Here is a 9,209-nt window from a genome sequence, read left to right as displayed (position 1 = left end):
GCCCTGATGCATCCAAGATAATCATAGCAGTATCACACTCCCTGCCAGGGACTGATTCAGGAACCCCAATCCAAGTCAGTCAGTATGTAATACCCTCCAGGTGACCATTGTCTCAAGTGAGTTTTGACCTAAGATAACCCAGAGAGAAGGGAAAGATTTTTGTCCCGTGATGGGGGAAGGCCTGATTTCTCCTCCCAAAGAAGGACAAGGAGGCCAGATTAAGGCAGTTTGGGTTGGGTTTTCTATAACCTCCCAGAGCACTCTGGCCGATGAGGGGCGTCCCTTCCACTCCCACCGTGTGCTGGTTTGACCCCCTCATGGTTACCCTTTTTGCCAAGGTCACAGATAAAGCGGTCTGCCCCATCTCTGGGTACCACCCAGCACCAGCTCCGGTCCTCTCAAACCGCCCTGTGAAGTATACATTATTCTCACCTAAATTTTTTTTTTTTTTTAGTTTTTTATATCATCCCCATCTTAGAATAAAGCCCTTGGACTCAGAGAAGCTACTGAAATATGTCTTGACCAAAAACCCATCTCTGAAGCCATCCAGCTGCTGGTCAGAGAAGGGAAAGGATAAAATCTTCAGCTGAAAAAAGAGAGGGTGCCTGGGTCCTGCATGTGCCGTGGAGAGGCTCCAGCTGCAGCCTGGAGAGCCCCCATTTCTTAGGTGGGTCTTGCCTCAGGCAGGAAATTCCTCTTTTTTTTTTAAATTTTAAATTATTAAAGAGGTAATACAGGTACAGGGTTTTAAAAAACAAATAGCACAAAAGGTTACATAATAAAACCTAAGTCTCCCAGGATCTGGGGCAGTGCCTAGGGGTGGCTGTGGTGGGCATGGAGGTGGGGAGATCTCTATTACTTGAATCCACAAGCCCTTCAAATTACCCTGAGACTCAATACAGTCTGCTGGCTAGACAAACATTGCCCTTCCCTCCCTCTCAACCAGAGTCTTTCCAATACAAAATTCTGGGCAGCTACTCTTACCTATTTTATTTATGCTCTTCCAGAGATTGTCTATACGTGTATCAGTATATGTGTGTATAATTATATATATATATATATATATATATTTTATCCCACAGGGTTTTGATACAAATGATAAATATTATTACACTCTTCTGCACTTTGCTTTGTTAACTTAGTATCTTTGATATTGTTCCATATAAAAACATATAGACCTCGTTCATTCTTTTTTATTTTTTTTTAATTTATTTTTTCGTTCATTCTTTTTGATGGCTGTATATGGACGCACTAAAATTTATGTAACCAACCCCTATTGATGATACTTAGGTTGTTTCCTACATCATGTGCTACCACAATCAAGGCTACATTGGCTATTGAGCTACACATATCTTCGTGCACATTTCAAGAGTAACTGCAGGAGGGACTTCCCTCGTGGTCCAGTGGTTAAGACTCTGTGATCCCAATGCAGGGGACACAAGTTCCATCCCTGGCTGGGGAACTAAGATCCCACATGCCATGCAGCGCTGCTAAATAAATAAACAAACAAACAAACAAACAAATAAATAAATAAATGAGTAAATAAGTAAGTAAGTAGAGGAGGGCTTCCTTGGTGGCGCAGTGGTTAAGAATCCGTCTGCCAATGCAGGGGACACGGGTTCGAGCCCTGGTCCGGGAAGATCCCACATGCCGCGGAGCAACTAAGCCGGTGCGCCACAACTACTGAGCCTGCACTCTAGAGCCTGTGAACCACAACTACTGAAGCCCGTGCGCCTAGAGGCCGTGCTCCACAACAAGAGAAGCCACTGCAGTGAGGCCTGTGCACCACAACGAAGAGTAGCCCCTGCTCACCGCAACTAGAGAAAGCCCGTGCGCAGCAATGAAGACCCAATGCAGCCAAAAACAATAAATAATAAATTTATAAAAAATAAAATAAATTCGTAGAGGAAAATTAACTTTAATAAATAAATAAATAAATAAATAAATAAATAAATGCACTCTTTGGAGGAAAAAAAAAAAAAGAATAACTGCAGGATAATTTCCTAAACAGTGAATTTTGAGATCCATGAGCACGTGCATTTTATTTTATTTTTATTTTTCTAAGTGTTTTGTTTGTTTGTTTGCTTGTTTGTTTTTTTGGCTGCATTGGGTCTTCGTTGCTGCGCGCGGGCTTTCTCTAGTTGCGGCGAGTGGAGGATACTTTTCGTTGTGGTGTGCGGGCTTCTCATTGTGGTGGCTTGCCTTTGTTGTGGGGCACGGGCTCTAGGCTTGCGGGCTTCAGTAGTTGCGGTGCGTGGGCTCAGTAGTTGTGGCTCGCGGGCTTAGTTGCTCTGCAGCATGTGGAATCTTCCTGGACCAGGGCTCAAACCCGTATCCCCAGCACTGGCAGGAGGATTCTTAACCACTGCACCACCAGGGAAGTCCCAAAAAAGAAGATTCTTAAACAAAAAGGAAAACCACTCATCAATTCCCCAACCTTAAATAATTTTCATTTTTGCATATTCTCCTCCAGACTTTGTCAACATGAATACTTACTATTTGTGGTTGCAATCACAGTGTTCATGCAAATTGTGTATCCTGCTTTTTCTCAACAAACATGATGTTATAAACAGTTTCCATGCTTCTGCATATTCTTTATAACTATCATTTTTGTGGCAGCATAATATTGTATTGACTAGATTAGGCATGGTTTTCTTAACCATCTCACTGCCTGGAAAAATACAGGAGAATAATGCCAGTGGCATGCCTGGAGCTTTTTTCTTCTGTTGAATTATGGTCTTAAGATCAATTCCCAGGAGTGAGATTAATGAGTCAAAAGGTAATAATATTTTCAAGGCTCTTGTTACATTGTACTAGACTGTTTTCCAGAGTTTTGCACACTGCTTCCAGAGACGGAGGAGCACAGACTTCATCCAATCTGGCTAGCACCGGGTAATGGTGTTTGTAAATTCTGCTAATTTAATAAGTATGAAGTGCTATCTCCATACTGCTCTCATTTGCATCTCTTTGATCACTAACCAGTTGAACTATTTTCCAAGCATTTGTTTACTCTCTGCTTATCCTCTTGGGTGAAGTAGTGGTCCACGACCTTCACCTGTTTATCTGTTGGAGTCCTGAGGCCTTTCTTATCAATTTGAATGAGCATTTTAGAGTCGATAAATATTAATCATTTGCCAGCCAGATTTGGCCATTGGAGGCTTCTGAGCAGGTGAGTGCATGATCAAACTATAGCTTGGGAAGATTAATATTTAGGTTGATTGAGGAAAGTGGGCTGAGAGACAGAGAAATCTGTCGGTAGGCTGCCAGGCTTGATCCCACAGAGGGGGCCTGAAGAGCACAGTGGGAGTGGAAAGGGGCAGGAGGGTCCGCGGCCCCCATACTGGAGCTTGTGGTTCTCTGCATTGCCTCCAGCAATGCCCCTCATGCTCCCTTGCAAGTTCAGTGGCTTCAGCCCACAGAATTGGAGGGGAAAGGGATTGTTGTGTCCTGTTCATTCACTCTGCAGATAAGAAATGTCGTGTGTGGAGGACCACACAGCGAGGGGATGCCCTAAGCACCTTCCTCATCTGGTGTCTCCAAGGGGGTGGGGGAGGGGTTGGAGCATTAGTGCAACAGGGAAGGGGGAATCACCAGAGTCTTTTGCCCTATTATTTGGGTTCCCAGACAAATGGAGTCTAAGGTAACTCATCCCATAGCCACCCCAGGCAGGGCTTCCCTATACTTCCCCATACCCACCTCCACCCCAGATTTTTTTTTTTTCCATTGGATTATTTTATTACATTTCACAACTAGTTTATCTCTGCGAGTTCACCATGGTATCACAAGATTCAAAGTCTGGTGTTATTAAAATGTGCTATTGAGGTTGTTTTTTTTTTTTTTTTGGAGTATAGTTGCTTTACAACGTTGTATTAGTTTCTGCTGTACAGCAAAGTGAATCAGCCACATGTATACATATATCCCCTCTTCCTTGGATTTCCTTCCCATTTAGGTTACCACAGAGCACTGATAGAGTTCTCTGTGCTATATAGTCTGTTCTCATTAGTTATCTATTTTATACATAGTAGTGTATGTATGTCAATCCCAGCCTCCCAATCCATCCCACCCCCGACCCCAGACTTTTCACACACTGCTGGATACCAGCCTGACCAGCGGCACCTTGCACCATGATTGTCTGATTAGCATCTTCTTACTAGTCGGTGGGTCCAATAGGTCAGCCACACTTGTGCTGAGTGCCTACTCTGGACCGGGCTGTACCAGGTACACGAAATAAAACAAAGTCAAAAAAGATATGGACCCTGCACTCAGTGAACTCATGGTCTCGTGAGAAAGGGAGGCTCTCTGCACCGGGAAGGGCACTCCAGCAGACACAACGGGACCCAACTTTCTAACCAAGAGGCCTCCAGGGCGCCAAAACTCTGACTTACGGTCAGGACTGGCATGGAGCTTCATGAAAGGAGGAAAGGGGGCACACAGACCTGGATTCAGAACCTGGTTCCACAGCTTCCTTGCCCTATCCCCTTTGATGAAGCCATGTGACTTCTCGGTCCAGCTGCCCTTAATATTTGCAGGGCCAGGGCGGGATGCAAACAGAGGCTCTGGGACCCTAGGCTGAGAGGTTCCTCCTCACCCCACCAGCCCACGCCGGGCAACCCATGCCCACAAGGTACCCCAGCCTCCAGCACAGGAACTTTGCTCTTTTGTGTTCTTCAAAGGGACCCAACATTGGAAGGCTAGGTTCAAATTTCAAATGATCCAACTCCTCGGAGTTCTGTACAGAAATCCAGCCATCTCCTCTTCTCTTCCCAAACACAACTCCACCCCAAACCAGGGGCCTCATGGACATGCATGGGAATATGACACCCACATGTCCAGGCTCCACCCACACCTCCTCCAAACAGATGCCCCTCAGCCACCCGAGGGGCACACATACTGGCACAAAGGTAGAGGGGAGGTTATGCCTACACAGGTGCTAGAAGTAGACTTGGGCCATTTGAGCAAGAGATGCCAGGGTTCTGGACGCCCAAAGCGTGCTCTAAAAGGGGGAATGCGGGGAGCTCCCTGGTGGTCCAGTGGTTAGGACTTGGGGCTTTCCCTGCCATGGCCCGGGTTCAATCCCTGGTCGGGGAACTGAGATCCCGCGAGCGGCGCGGCACAGCCAAATAAATAAATAAATAATCAAAAATAAAAGGGGAATTCAGGCTCTCAGAGGACACATCCCTTTGGTCTCAAAGCCTTTTTCCTCCATGGAAGGATGCTGGCTGGAGGAGGACCAGAGCAAAAAACCCTCTAAATCATGGGACCCAGGGCAAGACCCTTCTTGCCCAGATCTAAAAGTAGTACTACCGCTCTGAGTTTGTATCTCCATCTGTAAAAAGGGGATATTAGTAGACCTCCCCTCCCATAGAGCTGCTCTGAATGTTAAATGAGCCAGCACACATACATTCATGACATGATGTGACTAGTTAACAAAGGTCAGTTATTATTATAAATAATGTAGAGGGACAGAAACTCGAGAAACCAAGCAGGGAAGGAGAAAGCACATTCTGACACCCCTGCCCTTTAAACAAATCTAGTTTAGGTTTTCTCCCCTGTTATAGAGAGGACCCGGAAAGGAGCCCTGTCCCCATCGGGCCAGGCAGAATAGGATGTGGAACTCACTGGCAAGGGTTCTGGGAGGCAAGTGCAGGCCCAGCTTTTTCCCCCTCCCTCCAGGGTATACGATCACCCCGACAGGTTCAGGGGCAGGCCTGGTGGCCAGTGGGAGTCCTGAGGGGCCCAGAGTGGGGTCTGGGGGAATCCCCAGAAATTCTGATCTTCCTCTGGGGCCCACATCACAACCCCAGAGCTGGGAAGTTGGGGACAGCATGGGATCTGGCTGAGATGCTTCACCTTAGCTTCTGATTCCAGAGTCACAGAGAAAGGAGGATGTCACCAAGTCATGGCTTTTTGAGACTTCAGGAGTTTTGGGTCCAAGATGTACCTTTTGATAATGGGGAGCCTGAAGCCCAGAGAGGAGAGAGGTCGGTCCCACATTACACAGCCACTCGGAGGCAGAGTCCAGGCTAGAACTCAAGACTTCTAATTCTCAGGTTTGGATTGCTTTCGTCACACTGGGCAGACAGCCCTGGTCTGTGGCAGGGGCAGGTGGAGATGTGGAGGTCAGACACACACACACAGGGTGGGGAGTTCTAACTAAGAACTGACTCCCAGACCCAGCTCTGCCACTCAGGACTTCTGAGACCTCAGGTCATAACTTTACTTTCTGCCCCTAAACTGCAACATCTATTTCCTCAGGTTGCTGTTAGGCTAAACAAGAAAATTAATATGAATATTATTAGCGTTTATTGAGCACAGGGTCAGGCTCTCTTTCAGGTTCTTTCATGCTTTATCTCATTTCATCCTTAAACAACCTGATGAGCTGGGAGCTACTATTGCCGCCCCACCCCCACCCCGCCTCGTTTTCTGGATGAGAAAACTGAAGCTTAGAAAACTTCAACACCTTGCCCGAGGTCATCTAGCTATGAGAGCAGCAGAGGCAGGGCATGAACCCAGCAAAGCCTCTGCTCTTGACCATTGATTGAGCCAGCCCATCTTGTATGCCAACTGCCAAGTGTCCTACAGTCAAGTTGCCAAATAGGTGAGGAAAAGAAGCAGGGAAGTTCTGTGGACTCACTAAAGCGGTCCCCAAGAAGGAAGAGGGGCCCCAGGTGTCACACTGAGAGTAGGGGTGCTATTAATAAGCGGGAGCTGGTAGATGAAGTCAAGACTCATCTAGTTTGTGTCAATGTCCTGCTTCTTCTACATGACCTCCTTTCCAAAGCGCACAGTTCTCCACACAATGAAGCCTCCTTCTCAGGGAAAATCCGTCCATCAGCCCATTTCCCTGAGATTCTTGGCTTCCCTTGGGACTGCAGGTCCCCCTACAGCCACCAGAGGGTGGGCCAGCTCTGCGGCAAGTCCTGAGGACACAGTAAGCCGCCCACCAGCCCCCTCCCCCAAGTGTGCGGCCAGGAATGGACCTAGATGCCCTATGGCACAGCCCTCGGTTACACTTTGCCTCGGGTACATCAGTTTACTCCCTTAGATCTCAAAAAGTCTAACTGCAGAAGTTCAGTTCGATCAGACGTGGTGTCTGATTCTACTGAGATAAAGATCTTAAGAATCACCACCAAAACAGTAATGACAACAGCTACCACTACAGACACTGGTTAGAACCTCATTCTATGAAGCACATTCTCATACCTTGACTGGCTGGCGATTTACTGGGTAAGCTGAAGCTTATGCGTGAGTGGTATATTCCATTGTACAGATGAGGAAACTTGAGGCAAACGGGAAAGGAAGTAACTCCCTTCGGGTCACCTAGAGGACTCTGGTCTTCGGGGAGAGCTGTTTCCAACTCTCTGCCTGTCTGAAGGAGGGGATGGGGGTTGGGGGGACTGCAAATGTGGATAGGGAGAGGAGGAACAAGGGGTCAGAATGCTCTACTGGGAATATCAAATGCATTGTGGTATTTCCTGTAAACTGAGACCCTGGGCCATCCACCCATGCGCCATTCATCCATCCAACGGTGTTCACTGAGCACATGCTGGGGACACAAAGATGGATGAGAGGAATTTCCTGCCCTCAAAAAGCTGTCAGTCTAGTAGGGGAAAGTCGTGAGTCAGCAGATAACTATAGGAAACCGACGCCTGTACAGTGGGGTATAAGCAGAGGAATTTTTGACCGTCTGGAGCACACCCAAGTTCGGGGTGTCTCTTGGGGCTCCCAGGGCTGAAGGACAGGACTGGAGCCAAGGATCATTGGCGGGGACGCCCCCTTTCCTGAAGCTCATCCCGGGATGGGGGCTCCCCTCCCAGCTTCGGGTCCCCACCTGTGTTGGGGGCCGGGGTCCCAGCCCTCCCCCCCGCAGAAGAGCGCCAGCCCAGGGAACGGATGACAGCACACACCTGAGTCAGCCCGCCGCCCACCCGCCCCTCAGCGTCTGTCTCCGCATCTTGTGATATTTCGCTCGCCGGGAGCCAGCCCCACTGCGCTCCGGAGGCAGCTCGGCAAACAAACCCAGCGACAGATTGTGCCGCGGCTCATTCCGGGGAAGGACGCCAAATCCCACCCTACTACCCCCAACACTCCCTCCCCGCCGCCCCCTCCAGGCCTTCCTCCCAGGCGCGGGCCCTCGGCAGGGTGGGTCCCGGCAAACGCAGGGACCCTGCTTTCTAGAGATGGGAGAGGGACAGGAGCCCCAGAGACGCCCCCTTTTCACTCCCACCTCACCCGAACATAAGACGGGCCGGAAGAGGAAATTTAGTTGCTGGGAGGGCCTGGGAGCCCGGGAAGGGCAGAGGATGGAACCAGCAGGGGGCGCCCGAGGGTCGAGGTGCAAGAGGGCTGGGAGCCCGCTACTGAAACCCGGTGGAAAGGGAGATAAGCGACAGACCTCCGACCCAGAGATGGAGAGACAGGGAGGCAAGGAGACACAAGGACAGAAGGGAAGCGACAGAGACACGGACAGAAAGCGAGAGAGACAGAGAAGACAGTGACACAAAGAGACAAATCATAAAGGAAGGAAATGGCAGGGAGAGAGTAAGGAGGGGAGGAAGGGAGGGAGGGAACAGAGAGACGGAGACCATAAAATATGAATAAGAGCGGGAGGAGAAAATGAGAGAAATCGAACGAGAACGAGGGAAGAATGAGATTATGGATGGAACAGAAAATGAATGGGAAAATGAGATCAGCATTTATAAAGCGCCGACTGTATGCCAGGCGCTGCGTTGGGCTCTGGCACAGACGGGAGAGGAGGAGCCAGAGAGCCAGGTGGAGGGGCGAAGGGGTTGTTTTCCTTTGCTCGCGGGAGCGGCCGGCCGGGACTCCCGCGCTTCCTCGGGCCGGCTTCGCGCAGATTTCCCTGGCTCTGGCCGTCGGCGCCGCTCCAGCAGCCCCAACCCGGCCTGCGCCGCTTGGCCACTGTCCCCGAAGCGGCTACCCCGAGGGCCCCGCGACTGTCCCGCGCCGGGGCGGCTCCCAAGGTCCGGATGCCCGACGCCCTGGACCAGGTCAAGGCCAGGGTGATCCGCATCGCCCCCTTTATAAGGAGACGCTTAGGTCGCGGGCCTGCAGGTATCGCCCTGAACGAGGCCACGAGGGGCGCAAGGGGTCCCGAAGAGATCAGAATGCCCCCCTCTTTAAAAGGAAGCAGAAGAAGCTCCCATGAAGCCAACGCTCTCCTCCCACCTTTGAGTCTTCTATCCCCC

This window comes from Balaenoptera borealis (assembly GCF_965194805.1).
Source record: "Balaenoptera borealis genome assembly, chromosome: 11".
NCBI classification, from domain to species: domain Eukaryota; kingdom Metazoa; phylum Chordata; class Mammalia; order Artiodactyla; family Balaenopteridae; genus Balaenoptera; species Balaenoptera borealis.
Note: the sequence above shows the minus strand (reverse complement) of the source record.